This window comes from Oncorhynchus mykiss, chromosome 4 (genome assembly GCF_057628025.1).
Source record: "Oncorhynchus mykiss isolate SJ-2025 chromosome 4, ASM5762802v1, whole genome shotgun sequence".
Lineage (NCBI taxonomy): Eukaryota > Metazoa > Chordata > Actinopteri > Salmoniformes > Salmonidae > Oncorhynchus > Oncorhynchus mykiss.
The window spans coordinates 40,630,964-40,652,237 of NC_143025.1; the positions used below are offsets into that span (position 1 = coordinate 40,630,964).

Below are 21,274 nucleotides of genomic sequence, written 5' to 3' on the forward strand. Positions count from 1 at the left end.
ACCCCACAGCCTGCCACAAGTCCCCCTTGTTCGGATCCCGCCCACTTTAACATTTAAAACGACAGTACTCCAATTTGAATTTAGGCCTGTCAGTACACGAAGGAAACCATATTTCGCTTTGTAAGGATGCAAGATGTTGGATGTCATAGTGTATAGTGCCTTCAGAAAGTATTCATACCAGTGACTTATTCCACACTTGATTGTTTTACAACAAACTCATTCCACAGAGGGACGAGGGTCTGCAGTTTTTTTTCTCTCATTTCAATTAAGACCTAGGCAAACAGGTGAAGGGAGTTCGTTACTAATTAGTGACCTTAATTCATGAATTTAGAAACTCGGCTCTCCATGGAATTAGTTTGAATGTGTGTTACAGCCTTAATTCAAAATGGATTAAATAAAAAATGTTCACTCCTACAATAAAACATACAATACCCCATAATGCAAAATTAAAACATGTTTTTAGATTTTGTTTTGCAGATGTATTGAAAAAGAAATAGAGAAATATCTCATTTAGATACATATTCACACCCCTTAGTCAATACATGTAAGAATCACCTTTGGCAGTGATTACAGCTGAGTCTTTCTGGGTAAGTTTCTAAGAGCTTTGCACACATGGATTGTACAATATTTGCACATTATTATTTTTAAAATTCTTCAACTAGTGTTGCTAATCCATCCTTAGTTCTTCTATTACAGCTATTAAACTCACTGTTTTAAAGTCACCATTGGCCTCACCAGTCACCAGTCCTCTCTGGCAACCTGAGTTAGGAAGGAGGCCTGTATCTGTAGCGACTGGGTGTATTGATACACCATCCAAAGTGTAATAACTTCACCATGCTCAAAGGCATATTCAATCCCTGCTTTTTTAAATTAAAATGTTTACCCATCTCCCAATAGGGTCCCTTCTTTGCCGAGCATTGTAAACCCTCCCTGGTTTTTGTGGTTGAATCTGTGTTGTAAATGCACTGTTCAACTGAGGGACCTTACAAATAATTGTACGTGTGGGCTACAGAGATGCGGTAGTCATTCAAAAATCAGGTTAACACACTATTATTGCACACATAGTTAGTCCATGTATCACGACTCAGGAAACGACCCAGATGGAAACAAGAGACAAAGGGCTGTGAGACAGGTTTAATCCTAGACACATGGAAAGTGGGATGTATACAGAGGGTGTGGGGCGACAGAAGACAAACAGCAGTGGGAGATGTGGAAAGGGCCGATAAAGCAGGCGGAAAGTTTACGGGACTCCACCCGGAGGGGCAGATCCCGAGTGGAGAGCCATACCCTCTGCACGAGACGATAGCGGGGAGCAGGGGTCCGACTGGCCGTTAGATTGAGGATGAAATCCGGAGGACAGGCTGGCTGCCTAATAGTCCGCGGAAATGTTCCAACAATGCACTGACTTGGCATGGTGTTCATCCAGGGTATGGAATCATTCCATAAGGTTATGTAGTAACTACTTGTGTCTTCCAATGGTGGCTCCTTGTGAGGAGACAGTGTTGAAGAGCTGGTCTGCTCGGTCAGTCATGGCCAGTTCGTACTATCACGACTCAGTATATGACCTAGATGCAGACACAGGAGGCAGATTGTTATAATAAATATTCTGAGAATTATACTAAGGGGCAGGCAAAGGTCAGGTCGAGAGCAGGCAGAGGTTCGTAATCCAAGGCAGAGTCAATCAGGGACAGAACGGCAGGCGGGCTCAGGGTCAGGACAGGCAGAAAGGTCAGAACCGGGAAGACTAGAAAACAAAACTTGAGAACAGGAGAAAAGGTAAAAATGCTGGTAAGACCTGACAAAACAAAACAAACTGGCAACAGACAAACAAAAAATACAGGTGTAAATACACGGAATTATGGGGGGAAAAATAGGAGACACTTGGTGGGGGGTGAAGACAAGCACAAGACAGGTGAAACAGATCAGGGTTGGACACCATGCAACTTATGTGACTTGTTAAGGACATTTTCCTCATGAACTTATATCGGCTTCATAACAAAGGGGTTGAATACGTATTGACTAAAGACATTTAAGCTCTTAAATTGTAATTCATTTGTTTAAAAAAAATGTAAACATCATTTGACTTTGACATTAAGGAGTATTGTGTGAAGGCCAGTGGCAACAAAAATCAACATTTAATCAACTTAAAATTCAGGCTGTGACACAAGAAATTTGGAAAATGTCCAGGGGTGTGAATACTTTCTGAAGGCACTGTAATTGTGACCCAACCCTGGCATCATGTCAACATCAGGACCCAGCTAGCTCTGTAAATGAATAAAGAGCCAGGTGTGATACTCTCAGTCTCCCTTGTAGGACCCTTCAGCTGAATCTACAGAACATAGGTTGAAGTGTTCATTGTTCAATGTACACCTTGGCTACACCTTGCACTATATTTATTTACCTTTACAACTGACTGTGTTCTCTCAGAATGTATTGTTTATTCTGTGTCACTAATTCGTTACATGGAATAAGACACTCAAACATTCCCATCCATTTCAGATTCAAGTCTACAGATTTCACCTAATGCATATAACATGTACCCACAAAAAAACATCTACTCACTTTGAAAATATCTGACAAACTTTGATTTTGTGGTGAACCATCCCTTTAACCTGGAAATGAGGCAATGAGTAAAGAATGAGTCAAAGCGCTTCAGTTAGTCCAACAAGAGACCATGCACAAGAACCATACAGCAACCATACAGCAGGTTCAGAAAGACAACCAGAAAGCTACTAAGATTCTTGAGGGAATGCTTACAACAACTTCAAGCCCAAAAAGCTGAGCCACATGGGTTTGCTGCCATTGTGACAGAGACCAGGCAGGGTCACAGTCTAGTTTGTCTATTGCATCATTCTCTGTTTGAATACCGCCCCCAACCCAAAGCAGTGCAGAGTTTATCAACAGGGTCTGCCCGTCATCGTGAGGCTGCGCTCTTATTTGATAAATAGAATGATAACATGCAAGAGGGCAGCGCCGAGGTCATCAAAATGGAATCAATCATTGAAACATGGCTAAACGGACATGGATGTAGAAGGAATTAGACATTCCATCGTGGTATTAGGAAAAGCTAAATGTAACTGATCAAAGAGTTGCTGCTAAACTTGGTGGTTCTTTATTTCACAGTCCACTATTAAACTGGTGTTAACTCCCCTAAGAGTAGTTTACTCAACTAGTTACTTTGAAAAAGTAGTCCACAACCTCAACTACTTTGTGATAAATTATCATATCTAGATCTGAAATGATCTGCAAGTCAGATGTTAACAGAATGTGTAATTTAGCATATTAAACAAAAAAAACTGTTTCAAGTAAGAATTAGGTAGGTCTGATTGTGAAAAACAGAAAGGGAATTCTTGCCTACTTCACACAGTCTTTTCTTTTAGCAAAAAGAGTAGTGTGTAGTTCCACTAGTTAGCTACACCTCTACATGGCAAAAAATAAATGAACTACTGAAAAAACACTACCAATATTTTAATTTAGTTCAACTGCGACCAAGCTACTGCAACATGTAGTTAAATTACTAACTATATGTAGTTCATAGTACTGGTGCTATCACTGCTCCAACACTGGTGCTATCACTGCTCCAACACTGGTGCTATCACTGCTCCAACACTGGTGCTATCACTGCTCCAACACTGGTGCTATCACTGCTCCAACACTGGTGCTATCACTGCTCCAACACTGGTGCTATCACTGCTCCAACACTCCAACAAGTAAAGCGTTACCAAACTTGTTGTAGTGCGAAAGGAAGAGTGGAATGGGGTTCCGCAGACTAAATACAGCTCACATGTCATGTGACATTTACCAGCGGGTTCTACAGTTACAGTATTAAAAGTCAAAGGGCAAAATAATGGCCTGGAGGATATTAATAGGGGGGTCAAGACTGTTCTCAGCGCTAAAGGCCAAGGGCGAATAAAGTGCAGGCCTTAGTGGAGAGCACAGGAATGTAGCTGACTGCCAGGCTGCAGCTGCAGGGCTCTCACTCATACCATTTTTTGACACAATAGTTCAAACCTGAACCATACTGTATATGCCTTTTCAGCATGATGACAGCATCTATGGTCGATGCATAACCAGGTCAGAGCAGTACAGCTCGGCTCAGTAGTGTCAAAAATGTAGGCCTGAAGGAAACGCACAGGAGTGTGTCTGACTGCCAGGCAGCTCTCACAGGGCTTTCACAGCCACCCTCATACCCTTTTCACTCAAGCCGACCTGAACCATTCTGTGCTATTTTCTTTTCACATTGTCCTTTCAAACATGGTTCCAGCAACTATGGTGGATACGAAACCACTGCACCTCAGTAGTGTGAAACAGATAACAGAATAAGGGTCTAGAGCAGTGTGGTGAATTGGTGTATCACAGTGTCTATTGGTTAATCTATTGTTTTAAATTAGAGATTTATTTTTTGAGTTTTGACAGACATATGTAATGATGCAATATTGTTAAGAGATATAGCACTATAGCAAATATGAGGCCTGAGCACACTAGTTAAAACATTTTATACCATGGTATTGTTGCATACTCATTTCTGATTGGCTTGTAGGGAACTCCGGAGTGCGCATTATGTAAGCATTAACACATCAACTGTGTTCAAATAGTCAAACTAACAGCACTAATCATTCTATTTTTGATGTCCGGCTCAGTTCTAGTCCTGCGCTTTGGGTTCTTGTAGAATACAGGGGCTCCAGGGCGTAGTCTGTCTATGTACTGTAGCTCTTAAATGATGCCACAGGACAATTAGGATCTCCAGGTGTGGCATACATAAAACACCTCGACTGCTTCTTGTCTGCCTCTGTTTTGGAGCTAGGATTTTTTGTTGTCTCATTGAAGAACAGGGACACATACTCCGAATCGTTCTCATCCTCCCTGACCACAAAGGAGTTGGGTTTCAGGTTCCTCAGGCCCTCTCTACCCTGCCTCGCCATAGTGAGCTGGATGTCTAGCCACACTTAGCACACCAGACCTGTTGTTATCATCGGAGAGAGGACAGGTGATGCCTTCAGCTTCTGCAAGTCAGCTGGGGAAATGGCAGGATGATGTTGTGACCTGTCCTGATTGCGTCTGTAAGTTTAGAGCACCGATGTGAAAACATTGTTTGACGATTTATATCTCTTGTTTGTTATGATACTGATGGTGTGTTCGTCCCACTGCAGGTGAGTTAAGATGCCTGTTTAGGCCGGCTCCCAGCCCCATGTAGCTGCTGATGGGGTACTTGTCATCTGTAGACGTCCTCACCTCAGCGTAGAACCGGTACAGGGTTTGTTCATCTTCTTCTTCATCAGTCTCCCAATTTAAGTCACCCCTGCGTGCACAGCCCAATCGGCGAACACTGCCAAGGACCAACTAGTAACCTTTTCGTTCTCAATCTGGTCCAGTTGAGATGCTGATACAGTGCCTTGCGAAAGTATTCGGCCCCCTTGAACTTTGCGACCTTTTGCCACATTTCAGGCTTCAAACATAAAGATATAAAACTGTATTTTTTTGTGAAGAATCAACAAGTGGGACACAATCATGAAGTGGAACGACATTTATTGGATATTTCAAACTTTTTTAACAAATCAAAAACCGAAAAATTGGGCGTGCAAAATTATTCAGCCCCCTTAAGTTAATACTTTGTAGCGCCACCTTTTGCTGCGATTACAGCTGTAAGTCGCTTGGGGTATGTGTCTATCAGTTTTGCACATCGAGAGACTGACATTTTTTCCCATTCCTCCTTGCAAAACAGCTCGAGCTCAGTGAGGTTGGATGGAGAGCATTTGTGAACAGCAGTTTTCAGTTCTTTCCACAGATTCTCGATTGGATTCAGGTCTGGACTTTGACTTGGCCATTCTAACACCTGGATATGTTTATTTTTGAACCATTCCATTGTAGATTTTGCTTTATGTTTTGGATCATTGTCTTGTTGGAAGACAAATCTCCGTCTCAGTCTCAGGTCTTTTGCAGACTCCATCAGGTTTTCTTCCAGAATGGTCCTGTATTTGGCTCCATCCACCTTCCCATCAATTTTAACCATCTTCTCTGTCCCTGCTGAAGAAAAGCAGGCCCAAACCATGATGCTGCCACCACCATGTTTGACAGTGGGGATGGTGTGTTCAGCTGTGTTGCTTTTACGCCAAACATAACGTTTTGTATTGTTGCCAAAAAGTTCCATTTTGGTTTCATCTGACCAGAGCACCTTCTTCCACATGTTTGGTGTGTCTCCCAGGTGGCTTGTGGCAAACTTTAAACGACACTTTTTATGGATATCTTTAAGAAATGGCTTTCTTCTTGCCACTCTTCCATAAAGGCCAGATTTGTGCAATAAACAACTGATTGTTGTCCTATGGACAGAGTCTCCCACCTCAGCTGTAGATCTCTGAAGTTCATCCAGAGTGATCATGGGCCTCTTGGCTGCATCTCTGATCAGTCTTCTCCTTGTATGAGCTGAAAGTTTAGAGGGACGGCCAGGTCTTGGTAGATTTGCAGTGGTCTGATACTCCTTCCATTTCAATATTATCGCTTGCACAGTGCTCCTTGGGATGTTTAAAGCTTGGGAAATCTTTTTGTATCGAAATCTGGCTTTAAACTTCTTCACAACAGTATCTCGGACCTGCCTGGTGTGTTCCTTGTTCTTCATGATGCTCTCTGCGCTTTTAACGGACCTTTGAGACTATCACAGTGCAGGTGCATTTATACGGAGACTTGATTACACACAGGTGGATTGTATTTATCATCATTAGTCATTTAGGTCAACATTGGATCATTCAGAGATCCTCACTGAACTTCTGGAGAGAGTTTGCTTTACTGAAAGTAAAGGGGCTGAATAATTTTGCACGCCCAATGTTTCAGTTTTTGATTTGTTAAAAAAGTTTGAAATATCCAATAAATGTCGTTCCACTTCATGATTGTCCCACTTGTTGTTGATTCTTCACAAAAAAATACAGTTTTATATCTTTATGTTTGAAGCCTGAAATGTGGCAAAAGGTCGCAAAGTTCAAGGGGGCAGAATACTTTCGCAAGGCACTGTAGCTGGACATGCCTGTTCTTTATCTTTGGTCTTTCCTCAACAACTGTTGCATATGGGGGATGATGCCCCCATATGGATCAACATTTATCACAAAATCCTAAATGTTTCTGTCTCTTTGATGTGTTGCTATTGAATGACAGTTAGTTATGCTAATTACCGTCATCTGATTTAAAAATGTGTTCAATTCACGAGAATAAGTTAATAGGTAGTTAGTAAAGTCTTTTTGATATGCTTTTTTTAAAATCCAGGACATACATTTCTTTGCCACATTTTTTTTTAAAGTACACAGCCATTTAACTCTGTAACTATGGTGAAATCCCTCAGTGGTTTCCTTCTTCTCTGGCAACTGTATTTTTTAAATATATATACAGTGCCTTGCGAAAGTATTCGGCCCCCTTGAACTTTGCGACCTTTTGCCACATTTCAGGCTTCAAACATAAAGATATAAAACTGTATTTTTTTGTGAAGAATCAACAACAAGTGGGACACAATCATGAAGTGGAACGACATTTATTGGATATTTCAAACTTTTTTAACAAATCAAAAACTGAAAAATTGGCCGTGCAAAATTATTCAGCCCCCTTAAGTTAATACTTTGTAGCGCCACCTTTTGCTGCGATTACAGCTGTAAGTCGCTTGGGGTATGTGTCTATCAGTTTTGCACATCGAGAGACTGACATTTTTTCCCATTCCTCCTTGCAAAACAGCTCGAGCTCAGTGAGGTTGGATGGAGAGCATTTGTGAACAGCAGTTTTCAGTTCTTTCCACAGATTCTCGATTGGATTCAGGTCTGGACTTTGACTTGGCCATTCTAACACCTGGATATGTTTATTTTTGAACCATTCCATTGTAGATTTTGCTTTATGTTTTGGATCATTGTCTTGTTGGAAGACAAATCTCCGTCCCAGTCTCAGGTCTTTTGCAGACTCCATCAGGTTTTCTTCCAGAATGGTCCTGTATTTGGCTCCATACATCTTCCCATCAATTTTAACCATCTTCCCTGTCCCTGCTGAAGAAAAGCAGGCCCAAACCATGATGCTGCCACCACCATGTTTGACAGTGGGGATGGTGTGTTCAGCTGTGTTGCTTTTACGCCAAACATAACGTTTTGCATTGTTGCCAAAAAGTTCAATTTTGGTTTCATCTGACCAGAGCACCTTCTTCCACATGTTTGGTGTGTCTCCCAGGTGGCTTGTGGCAAACTTTAAACAACACTTTTTATGGATATCTTTAAGAAATGGCTTTCTTCTTGCCACTCTTCCATAAAGGCCAGATTTGTGCAATATACGACTGATTGTTGTCCTATGGACAGAGTCTCCCACCTCAGCTGTAGATCTCTGCAGTTCATCCAGAGTGATCATGGGCCTCTTGGCTGCATCTCTGATCAGTCTTCTCCTTGTATGAGCTGAAAGTTTAGAGGGACGGCCAGGTCTTGGTAGATTTGCAGTGGTCTGATACTCCTTCCATTTCAATATTATCGCTTGCACAGTGCTCCTTGGGATGTTTAAAGCTTGGGAAATCTTTTTGTATCCAAATCCGGCTTTAAACTTCTTCACAACAGTATCTCGGACCTGCCTGGTGTGTTCCTTGTTCTTCATGATGCTCTCTGCGCTTTTGACGGACCTCTGAGACTATCACAGTGCAGGTGCATTTATACGGAGACTTGATTACACACAGGTGGATTGTATTTATCATCATTAGTCATTTAGGTCAACATTGGATCATTCAGAGATCCTCACTGAACTTCTGGAGAGAGTTTGCTGCACTGAAAGTAAAGGGGCTGAATAATTTTGCACGCCCAATTTTTCAGTTTTTGATTTGTTAAAAAAGTTTGAAATATCCAATAAATGTCGTTCCACTTCATGATTGTCCCACTTGTTGTTGATTCTTCACAAAAAAATACAGTTTTATATCTTTATGTTTGAAGCCTGAAATGTGGCAAAAGGTCGCAAAGTTCAAGGGGGCCGAATACTTTCGCAAGGCACTGTATATATATATGTATATATATATACCAACAAAAAAATATATCTATATTTTTCTTAATCTTTTATTTTAATTGTATTTTTTTTAAATGTATTATTATTATGTATTTTAACTTGTTTTTCTTTTTTTAAGCCTGTCACATCTGTGAATGTGGAATGTGTTTCGTTGGTTGATTGAAAAACAAGAAAACTTAATAAAACTTTAAATTTAAAAAAAAAGAACAGTAAAAAGTAATTTGTCATACCCAATCAGCATTCAGGGCTTGAACCACTCGGTTAATAATTCCCTATAGTCCATTTTAACATATTTTTTAGAACCCTGGAACCCCAAATAACTTCTGGTGCATTTGTAAACAACAGCTGTTCTTTGGCAGCTGTGAACAGGTATTCAAAATTAACATTTTGGATCATAGTATTCATGGGTGGGATGGTCCTTTCGTCCTGGGAAAATGTACGTTTACATTTACTGCATGGATAGTAAAGATAGCAGGAGCAGCACGTGGCGCTGCTAGGATGATATATAGCACACGTGGCTAAATTGTTTTTTCAAGTTAACCGTATTCCAGGTAATGCCAGGTAACTAGCTAGCTACATAAAATAGGATAGACAGCCATCCAATAATAGTTTTTAATGGCACAGACCTTAGCTTGATTTGCTAAAAATGACAATTTAGTTACCGAGTTATTTAAACTAACTAGATAAGGAACATATTTCCAGTCCCAAAGAGAGAACTATGACAATACAAAAACTCAATAACAACAAAATATCAAATGTTATATCACGTAAGAATAATGAAGCAAGTCCTGGTCTAACTTCTATGTTTCCTAATCTCAAAAACAGAAACATATGAAAGCTGCTAAACCCTGTCAGTGAACGAAGGTCCCAAAGAAAGTCACAAATCCTGGAGAGACAGAAGGGTATATATCGCCAATGGGTTATATACAGTGCCTTCAAAAGTATTCAGCCCCTTGACTTTTTCCACATTTTGTTACGTTACAGCCTTATTCTAAAATGTATTTACAAAAAATGTTTTCCTCAGCAATCTACACACATTACTCTATAATGACAAAACGAAAACAGATTTTTAGAAATGTTTGCAAATTTTTTATTTACATAAGTATTCAGCCCCTTTGCTATGAGACCCGAAATTGAGCTGAGGTGTATCCTGTTTCTATTGATCATCCTTGAGATGTTTCTACAACTTGATTGGAGTCCAACTGTGGTAAATTCAATTGATTGGACATGATTTGGAAAGGCACACAACTGTCTATTTAAGGTCCCACAGTTGACAGTGCATGTTGGAGCAAAAACCAAGCCATGAGGGCGAAGGAATTGTGGGTAGAGTGCCGAGACAGGATTGTGTCGAGGCACAGATCTGGGGAAGGGTACCAAAAAATTCCTTCAGCATTGAAGGTCCCCAATAACACAGTGGCCTCCATCATTCTTAAATGGAAGATGTTTGGAACCACCAAGTCTCTTCCTAGAGCTGACCGCCTGGCCAAACTGAGAATTCGGGGGAGAAGGGCCTTAGTCAGGGAGGTGACCAAGAACGTGAGGGTCACTCTGACAGGGCTCCAGAGTTCCTCTGTGGAAATGGGAGAACCTTCCAGAAGGACAACTATCTCTGCAGCACTCCACCAATCAGGCCTTTATGGTAGTGGCCAGATGGAAGCCACTCCTTCTGTGACAGCCTGCTTGGAGTTTGCCAAAAGGCACCTAAAGACTCTCAAACCATGACGGTGAAGCATGGAGGTGGCAGCATCATGCTGTGGGGAGGTTTTTCAGCGGCAGGGACTGTGAGACTAGTCAGGATCGAGGCAAAGATGAACGGAGCAAAGTACAGAGAGATCCTTGATGAAAACCTGCTCCAGAGCGCTCAGGACCTCAGACTGGGGCGAAGGTTCACCTTCCAACAGGACAACAACCCTAACCACACAGTCGAGACAACACAGAACTGGCTTCGGGACAAGTCTCTGAATGTGCTTAATTAAGTGGTCCAGCCAGAGCACAGATTTGAACCCGATCGAACATCTCTGGAGAGACCTGAAAATAGCTGTGCAGCAACGTTCCCCATTCAACTTGACAGAGCTTGAGAGGATCTGCAGAGAAGAATGGGAGAAACTCCCTAAATACTGGTGTGTCAAGCATGTAGCGTCATACCCAACAAGACTCGATGCTGTAATAGCTGCCAAAGGTGCTTCAACAAAGTGCTGAGTAAAGGGTCTGAATACTTATGTAAATGTGATATTTCACCTGATATTTCACCTTTTTTTTTAAATATAAATTAGCTAAAATGTCTAAAACTGTTTTCACTTTGCCATTATGGGGTATTGTAGATTGAGGAAAATAATTAATTTGATCCATTTTAGAATAAGGCTGTGTTAAGTTCTAATTCTCAGAGAAGAAGCTCGACAGCCACTATGAAAGTTTGAACCAAGTGTATTCTTCCCAGAGGATCAATACAGCAGCATTAGACAACGACATTTCACACAAGCACTGATATTTAATATTTCCTCCTTGGCTGAGTCTCCTACACATCTGAACAGCCAATGCATCTCTGTTGCTAGATAGAACCTTAGTGATATCTGTTCTTCCTCACTTCATCTGACCTGACCTCTAGCCCAAAGTGCTCACTCCTCTTATCAATGCCTGTCACATGTGATCACTTTCCCTTCCTCCTACAGATAACCATTAACGTCTGGTGTAGACCCTCTAAACCTAAGCACTCAATATTTCAATAGGATACCTGATAATTACCTCTATCCCAAGTTTAGGAGTTAATACCCAGAATCCATCAGCTGTAATGTAACAAAATGTGGAAAAAGTCAAAGCGTCTGAATACTTTCCAAATGCACTGTAAACTTCCTAAAATGAGTGCTGATGTTTTTTCTTACCAACTTTCGTAGCAAGGTCGGAGAGACCTGCAGGTGCTGGGTAGGGTGTGGGGTGGCGGAAGTTGTGGAAGGGGTAGAAGTCATAGTCGGGGTGAAGCTAACGGCTCGAGCCAGACTGGTTGCTTTGGGGATACGGATGGATAATTCTGGGTGCCGCTTCATAAAACTGTAAAACCAGTCTATGCTTGCCAACTGCCTTCTTCAGTGAATGTGTTTTGGATTCCCATCCTCTCAGTCAAAGGCAAGTTTTTGGACATCCCATGATATAAATCCAAAATGGGCTCTTTCCATTTTTTGGATATGTCTCACCAGGTCACATTCGAAAGAGCCAGTGAAGACTGATAACCAGGCTATGGCCTGGGGTTTTCACCTGCTTGTCTCTGTGGAGCCTCAGGGTTTTGGGTGGCACATTAAAAGCACGGGCAGCTGCCTTAATGCTCTGCCCATTTTCAAAAGCATTCAGGGCATAACGAAGCAGATCTTCGCCATAGCCACCACGTTCAAATAATTTATTGTAAAATCTCATCAGACAATTATCAAATGAGAAGTATTTTAGGAACGTTGGAGAACTGACCCCCTATCTAACCCTAACCCCTATTCTGACCCTAACCCCTATTCTAATCCTAACCCTGGCCCCTATTCTAACTCTGACCACTAACCTTAATCCTAACCCTGCTAACTGGGGGTTAGCTAACTATGCTAGCATACATTATTTTATGCTAACCGCAGTAGCTGGCAAGCATTTATTTCACCTCAGTCTTTCTGTTAGTGAGGTTGCTAGTTAGATAACTGGGGTCTAGCTAGCCATACTAGTAGACATTAGCATATGCTAACTTGCTGGCTAGCATTGATTTAATCTCAGACTTTCTGCTCGTGAGTCTGCTAGTTAGCTAACTGGGCTAGCTAGTGCCTAAATTACAGCTAAAAACAAATGATCAACCATTGACATCTTGCCCCCAACATACTAACCTAACATATTACTACTTTACTAAAAAACAAATCAACATTTTTCTCTAGGCTTCCCTACATGTACATTACCAGTGACACTTTTGGACACATCTACCCATTCCAGGGTTTTTCTTTATTTTTTTACTATTTTCTACATTGTCAAATAATAGTGAAGACATCAAAACTATTAAATAACACATATGGAATCATGTTGTAACCAAAAAGTGTTAAACAAATCAAAAAATATTTGAGATTCTTCATAGCAACCACCCTTTTCCTTGATCAAATCAAATTGTATTTGTCACATGCGTCGAATACAACAGTGAAATGCATACTTACAAGCCCTTAACCATCAATGCTTTAGAAAATAAAAATAAGTGTTACGTAAAAAATAGATGAGTAAAAAAAAAGGACATCTACTTTGTGCATGACACAAGTAATTCTTCCAACAATTGTTTACAGACATATTATTTCACTTATAATTCAGTGTATCACAATTCCAGTGGGTCAGAAGTTTACATACAATAAGTTGACTGTGCCTTTAAACAGCTTGGGAAATTCCAGAAAAGGAGGTCATGGTTTTACAAGCTTCTGATAGGCTAATTGACATAATTTCAGTCAACTGGAGGTGTACCTGTGGATGTATTTCAAGGCCTACCTTCAAACTCAGTGCCTCATTGCTTGAAATCATGGGAAAATCAAAATAATTCAGCCAAGACCTCAGAAAAAAAATTGTAGACCTCCACAAGTCTGGTTCATCCTTGGGAGCAATTTCCAAATGCCTGAAGGTACCACGTTCATCTGTACAAACAATAGTACGCAAAGTATAAACACCATGGGACCACACAGCCGTCATACCGCACAGGAAGGAGACGCGTTCTGTCTCCTAGAGATTAACGTACTTTGATGCAAAAAGTGCAAATCAATCCCAGAACAACAGCAAAGGACCATGTGAAGATGCTGGAGGAAACAGGTACAAAAGTATCTATATCCACAGTAAAAACGAGTCCTATATCGATATAACCTGAGAGGCTGCTCAACAAGGAAGGATCCACTGCTCCAAAACAACCATAAAAAAGCCAGACTATGGTTTGCAACTGCACATGGGGACAAAGATCATACTTTTTGGAGAAATGTCCTCTGGTCTGATGAAACAAAAATAGAACTGTTTGGCCATAATGACCATCATGATGTTTGGAGGAAAAAGGGGGAGACTTGCAAGCCAAAGAACACCATCCCAACCGTGAAGCACAGGGGTGGCAGCATCATGTTGTGGGGGTGCTTTGCTGCAGGAGGGATTGGTGCACTTCACAAAATACATGGCACAATGAGGAAGGAAAATTACGTGGATATATTGAAGCAACATCTCAAGACATCAGTCAGGAAGAGAAAGCTTGGTCACAAATGGGTCTTCCAAATGGACAATGACCTCAAGCATACTTCCAAAGTTGTGGCAAAATGGCTTAAGGACAACAAAGTCAGGGTATTGGAGTGGCTATCACAAAGCCCTGACCTCAATCCTATAGAACATTTGTGGGCAGAACTGAAAAAGTGTGTGCGAGCAAGGAGGCCTACAAACCTGACTCAGTTACACCAGCTCTGTCAGGAGGAATGGGCCAAAATTCACCAAACTTATTATGGGAAGCTCGTGGAAGGCTACCTGAAACATTTGACCCAAGTTAAACAATTTTAGGGCAATACTACCAAATACTAATTGAGTGTATGTAAACTTCTGACCCACTGGGAATGTGATGAAAGAAATAAAAAGTGAAATAAATAATTCTCTCTACTATTATTCCGACATTTCACATTCTTAAAATAAAGTGGTGATCCTAATTGACCTAAAACAGGGAATATTTACTAGGATTAAATGTCAGGAATTGTGAAAAACTGAGTTTAAATGTATTTGGCTGAGGTGTATGTAAACTTCTGACTTCAACTGTATCATACAAAGTGAATAACAACACTTGCCCCATGGAGAAACTTGAATGCTTCTTGAAGCAATGCGTTACTTTTGTTCCCTCTTGAGAGAGAGGAAGTCTGGTTGATTTACTCTCACTCTGTCTCATCAACAGATCTTCACAATGGGAGAAGTAGAGCATGAAACGAGTCAGGTCAAAACTAGCTCAATTGAGGTCAAATCTGACTATTTAACACAACTTTGTTTTAAACGTTTTTTTAACATTTTGATGAACCAAAGAAAGAATAGGAGAAAGCTCAACATCATTCCAATGTGACAGTGTGTTGTATGAGTATAGTATCTCACCATCTTGGTCCATCAAGGACCTCCACAGCCAACACGCTCATACCTTTGCTGCAGTTCCTACTCTGTTCATAGTTCATGTACACTGTCACCTTTTGGTTGGTCTAAAACAGTAGGAAGAAGAGAAACAATACATTCAATGCTACATACAGTTACAATACTATGTTATAGTAACTTGTGTGTACAGTACGAAATACTATGGCCCAGTTATTAGGGAAATTGTACTGGTGGTAACCGATATGGGTGGACAACTCAAAACAGTTAATTTCACCACGCTGCTAGGTTGCTACATTTCCTTTACGAGCTTCATGGTGCCAAGCTTGCTAATCTTGCAGTATTCCTTTACTAAACCCTGCCCCAGGACCTTCACTGTTAGCTACTTCACTATTTTGATCAGTTGAAAAAGTATAACTCACACGCCTACAGTAGTGTTACCAGGTGCATGGAGAAAATCTGTGTACTAAATAGGAAAGAAACTTGATACACCACAATGTACTATTATGCCCACTATCATGTGACCAGGGCATTCTCACAGGGGGATCCTGTTGCCATGTTTATGGAGGCGATAGCTGCATATCAATGACAGCATCATGTGATAGACACTCACTAGTTCTAAACTTGCAGTAATGTGTTACTTTGGAGGTCTATCATATACACACACACACAAAATATATGAAAACAGAGTTGGTTAAACATGGATCAGATACATGAAGAAACAGCCATGTTTGTTTCTCAACAGCAGCTAGTGTGTATCAAAAATACTTAGAAGGTATTACACTCATTAGAGTGCAGGGGTATTCAACTCTTGCCCTACAAGGTCCGGAGCCTGCTGGTTTTCTGTTCTACCTGATAATTAATTGCACCCACCTGGTGTCCCAGGTCTAAATCAGTCATTGATTAGAGGGGAACAATGAAACAAAGCAATGAAACTGGCTTCGAGGTCCAGAGTTAAGTTTGAGGGCTCTCGTGTTTCCCATACTCGTTCCTGGTGCCCCACTTGGGTGCACGTTTAGTTTTTTGCCCTAGCACTACACAGCTGATTCAAATAACCAACTCATCATCAAGCCTTTATTATTTGAATCAGCTGTGTAGTACTTGGGCAAAAAACAAAATGTGCACCAAAGTAGGGCCCCAGGACCGAGTTTGGGAAACCCTGCTCTAGTGGAAGATCATCTTGTTGGTTGAATAAACCTCTAAATAGTGTTGATTCTAGTCCTTCACCTAGTTGGAATTGACAGTTGAGATCCTGTGTTATCCTCTGTAGGTGTAGACCAGGACGTTCTCCTGATCCCTGAGAGTTTTGACCTATGACCTGGCCGTGATGGGCCTCTGCAGGGCCGTGTTCAGCATCCTGTTGCTTGACTCCAGACTGACCGGCTCCAAAGTACACTACTATCAGAAATGGACAGAAATGGACATGTCTAGAGGTGGGAGGAGAAGGATTTGTGAATGTATACTGTACATGTAAGGCAATTTGTGAGGATTCAATTTCAGTTTGTATTAGTCTGATATAACATGTGCTATGGTACTGCTGTGGGATACTACTCTGTGTGTACTTTTGCCTAGAGTGTAGTGTGTGCTACTAGCAGTGGCTCCTACACATAAAGGAGCAGTGTGTGTGTGTGTGTGTGTTTGTGTGTGTGTGTTTGTGGGTGGTTGCAGTTGTATTCCAAGGCCTCCAGTGTTACCCTGAGGTCTGTGTGTTCTCCCTCCCTCTCACTGGCCTCCATCATGTTGAGCTCCATGAAGATCTGACAACAGCTGGTTCTTCCTGGTGTCAAAGTTCTCTGGAAGGGAGTCACACTGAGGAATCATGAACCACTTGAAGAATCAATCTAACCATATCTCATAAACCAGGTGTTCTGAATTAGGTAAATTCAGACTTTTTGATAAATCACATTAAATTAATTCAGTATATCTCACCTTTGCAGACTGCCCAGCAGTGTTTGAGACCAAGACCAGAGCAAATCAAATATGAGTCAGGACCAAGGCCAGAGGGGGGACCGAGTCAAGGCCGAGACCGGGAGGGGGGCGAGGGATCTGAGTCAACACGAGACCAGAAAAAATGCAAATCCAATTTCAGACCAGGATTGCAATATTGTCCAATCGCCACCATAATAACACATTTAGAATGGTGAAAAAACACATTCTGAGGGCAAATAGAGAGCCGCTCTACAAAGTATCACCACAGAGTTTCTAAACCCAGTGGAGCAACATTGAGAGACTTCTGGGAACTCTTGCAAAACAGACCAAGCAGACCAGGCCGGGTTTTGAGAAGTCACTGAGAGAAGCAGAAAATAATTCCTTAGTTGTTAATTTTCTCAATCTAAAGGCACAACCTAGATTGGAGGCAATGTCTTACATAGTTGAACATGTTATTACCTCTAACCTGGTGAAAATGTGACAAACTGACACGTTTTCATTTGTCAAAAATGACTTTGTATCGGAGTGTCTTTGATTTGAGCCTGCACGTGCGGATTTGGCTCGAGAAAACCGTTAAACCCGATGACATGTTTCTTCTCATGAGTTTATCTAGACAACGTCGCCATGACATCGCCTACAAGTGTGATCGAAGGTTTCTATTGGAGAAGCAGTTTCTGCCTATCTTCATACGGTACCGTCTTTGGGATCACTGTAACAACAAAATGTTGTTACAACTTCCCCCGATTTCTCCTTACTAATAGTGAATGCTCAAACTTCAAACAATTTGAGAAGCATCCAGCTGCAGAATATGTGCACTGACACCATGTGGTCTGCGAACCGCAACGTGCATGCGGGTGCTTCTCAGATGGTATTTTTTGCATGCAACCTGTAGAAGTTTATTGGTCTCGTGTATCGTGTGAGTCAGTAGCTTTGTTCCAGGGCGTAAGTAAGCTACTCTCATGCCAGTCAGCACACTGCTAGCTCTGGTCTAGGGGGTTATGTTAACCACTGTTGGATGTGCTTCTAACTAGTACACGATAGCTAGGCTAGTGAACTAGTACAAACTAAGGTCACACGTTATTTGGATAGTCCATCTATAGATGTGCTACAGATGGTCATACTATCAACAAACTGTCTGTTGATAAGCAACTGCTTGCTAAGGTTACAGTTAGGTTTAGAATTAGGGTTAAGGTTAGAGTTAGCGTTTGGGTTAGGGTAATGGTTAAGGTTAGGGCTATGGCTAGTAGATAGTTAGTTGAAATGTTACTGATAGTCTGTAGAGTACACACTAGCTAGCTTCAAATTCTAAATGTGCTGTTGGTGGCAGTAACATACCATCATATTTGGTACCATTTGACATGCTGTCTCATTGTTTTACAGCATTTGTGGCGTGAGAATGTATCTGCTGGAACCAGAGCCTGTTGGAACAATTTCCCCCACTCTTCCCTAACAGCGAATCAAAGACGAGCGCGACAAATTTTGAGGATATTTTTCAACGAAAGTAAAACCCAGTAGTAATGTTACAAGTAAACAGTGGCGTGTATTCATGGATGCCAAGGGAAGCCAGGCTTCCCCCAAAAATGTACCCAAGAAAAAAAACATTCAATAATTTATCTTTTCATCACTGTGTGTTTCATAATTTTCCTTCAGTTCGCAAGAGGCTGAATGTATCTCACTGGAGAACGCATCCGAGCAAGCGAAAGAGCGCCCCTCTGTTTTTATGTTCATGCCACCTATCTGATGCTTTCTGGTCCAAAAGAGTATGACATTGTTGTCGCCCGTAACATTGAATGCAAGGGCAGCCAGCGAGCATTTGGCCTCCCTTGATTAAAAAAGTATAAAATAATAGCTAATCAGCATTGAGTTAAACTGAGTGAGCTCAACTGTGACAAAAAATAAGTGTCAATGTAACCCAGTTTGGATTTGGCGTCACTCCTCTCAAATCGCATCGAGAGCATACATCATTGACTGAAACAATTGGAATTGTTGCATCTCGTTGTGTTGTCCTCCGGTAGCTAGTTAAAATAGGACCTTTCCTAAATTAGCCATGGATTGAGATAGGGATTTCGGCTTGTGGTTTTACTTAATTCTCCGTACTGGCCAATGATTATAACGGTGATTCTGATCCAACGATGAATTAATACATTGTCCCCCTGGCCTGAGAGGGTGGAAGTTCAATATGTAGCTAGATGTAGTATGGTAATGTTAACTTGCTGGCTCATCGTTGCCCATGAAAGGAAGTTAGGCTAGCGAGCAAGCATTTTAGCCAGGTAGCCTAGGACAACAAAAAATAAAAGCGTGTACTGTATGACAGAGTTATAGACTGATTCGTCAACATGAAAGACAGAATGATGTCATTGACGTTTCTCTACAAGTAGGGTGATGTAACATGTTTTTTCTACTTACACACACACAGAAATCCGAACCATGGACAGCCACATGATTTAGCTTAAGTTGAATGGACTAAATTATGAGTTTTAGTTGTCACTGTATTAGACTAAGCATAGATGATTCGATGTTGAAATGTTGAAGTTTAAATGGTGCTGTAATAATAGAGGCAGCTCCTGTTTTCTTTGCGACTTGCTGTAACTCTCCGTGGCTCCAAATCAATAGTTGTTTAGTAGTCTGAAAATTTCGGAAACAGTAACTTGATTGATGCTGTAGGTCGCGTAACGGTTTGTTACATGCAATATACTTTGTGGACTTTACCAGACAGAGGTTGCTCTCCGGTTTTGTGATGAAACAAATGTGTTTTTTCTGGGTTCCCCAGGGATTTTACCCACGCACCGCTACAGCAAGTAAAGTAGGAAGTCCAGGTTTTAATAGGCGATACGATATCCATGTGTCATGAAAGGAATGTGGATATTTGGCCTGGCGAAGCGGTTTTGTGCCCTTACTTAATTGGAGCTGATAATTATTTGTTTTGTACTCCGCTGGTCTCGGGAAGAAATTACAAGTCCTCATTGTCCAAGATCCGAGTAAAAATGTATTTGACACTGAGACCTCGAGACCGGACCACAACACTGCAGCCCAGGCATCCCTGTCACACTTCTCCCCAAAGAAGTTGTATTCCTCCAGACTGAGCAGGCTGTTCCCTAGGTCTATCACCTCAAAGATATGACAGCGCACCCTGGTGGTGCAACAGGAGCACAGCAGTCAGCACAGGAGCCATTTTTTATTATTTACATTTGAGTCATTTAGCAGGCCTCTTATCCAGAGTGGCTTACAGCTAGTGCATTCATCTTCAAGCTGGAATCGTTCATTGGTGACGGTATCTCTGTGCATCCAAATCGCCAAAGATAAAATGCAATTGTGTTCGTTGTCCGTAAACTTAGGCCTTGCCCGCACCATAACCCCACTGCCACCATGGGGCACTCTGATCACAACGTTGACATCAGCAAACCGCTTGCCTACACGATGCCATATGCGCTGTCTGCCATCTGCCCCGTACAGTTGAAGCCGGGATTCATCCGCGAAGAGCACACTTCGCCAGTGTACCAGTGGCTATCTAATGTGAGCATTTGCCCCCTGAAGTCGGTCGCGACGCCAAACTGCAGTCAGGTCAAGAACCTGGTGAAGACGAAGAGCACGCAGGTGAGCTTCCCTGAGACAGTTTCTGACAGTTTGTATAGAAATTATTTGATTGCGTAAACCCACAGATTCATTAGCTGTCCAGGTGGCTGGTCTCAGACCATCCCACAGGTGAAGAAGCCAAATGTGGAGGTCCTGGGCTGGCGTGGTTACATGTGGTCTGTGGTTGTGAGGCCGGTTGGGCGTTCTGTCAAATTCTCTAAAATGACGTTGGAGGCAGCTGATGGTAGAGAAATTGACATAAAAGTATCTGGCAAAAACTCTGGTGGACTTTCCTCCAGTCAGCATGCCGATTGCACGCTTCCTCAAAACTTGAGACATCTGTGGCATTGTGTTGTGTGACAAAACTGCACATTTTAGAGTGGCTTTTTATTGTCCGTAGCACAAGGTGCACCTGTGGAATGATCATGCTGTTTAATCAGCTTCTTGATATGTCACACCTGTCAGGTGGATGGATTATCTTGGCAAACGAGAAATACTCCCTAACAGGTATGTAAATACATTTGTGTTAAACATTGGAGAGAAATAAGCTATTGGTTCGTATGGAACATTTATTTCAGCTCATGAAACATGGGACCAACACTGTTGCGTTTATATTTTTTTTCAGTCTAATAAAAGGAACTCTGTGGGCTAGCCACATTGCCATGATCGTGATCGCTAGCAACTGTAG

General features: G+C 41.6%; 1 long non-coding RNA gene across 1 annotated transcript; it reads right to left on the minus strand.

The window, feature by feature from the left end:
• Positions 1–1,122: 1,122 nt before the first annotated feature.
• On the minus strand, positions 1,123–2,763 carry LOC149984011 (uncharacterized). The gene is made up of 2 exons (XR_016495259.1): positions 2,563–2,763; positions 1,123–1,565 (listed from the first exon to the last, which is right to left on the minus strand). It is a non-coding gene; the product is annotated as an uncharacterized LOC149984011 (long non-coding RNA).
• Between the last annotated feature and the right edge of the window lie 18,511 nt (positions 2,764–21,274).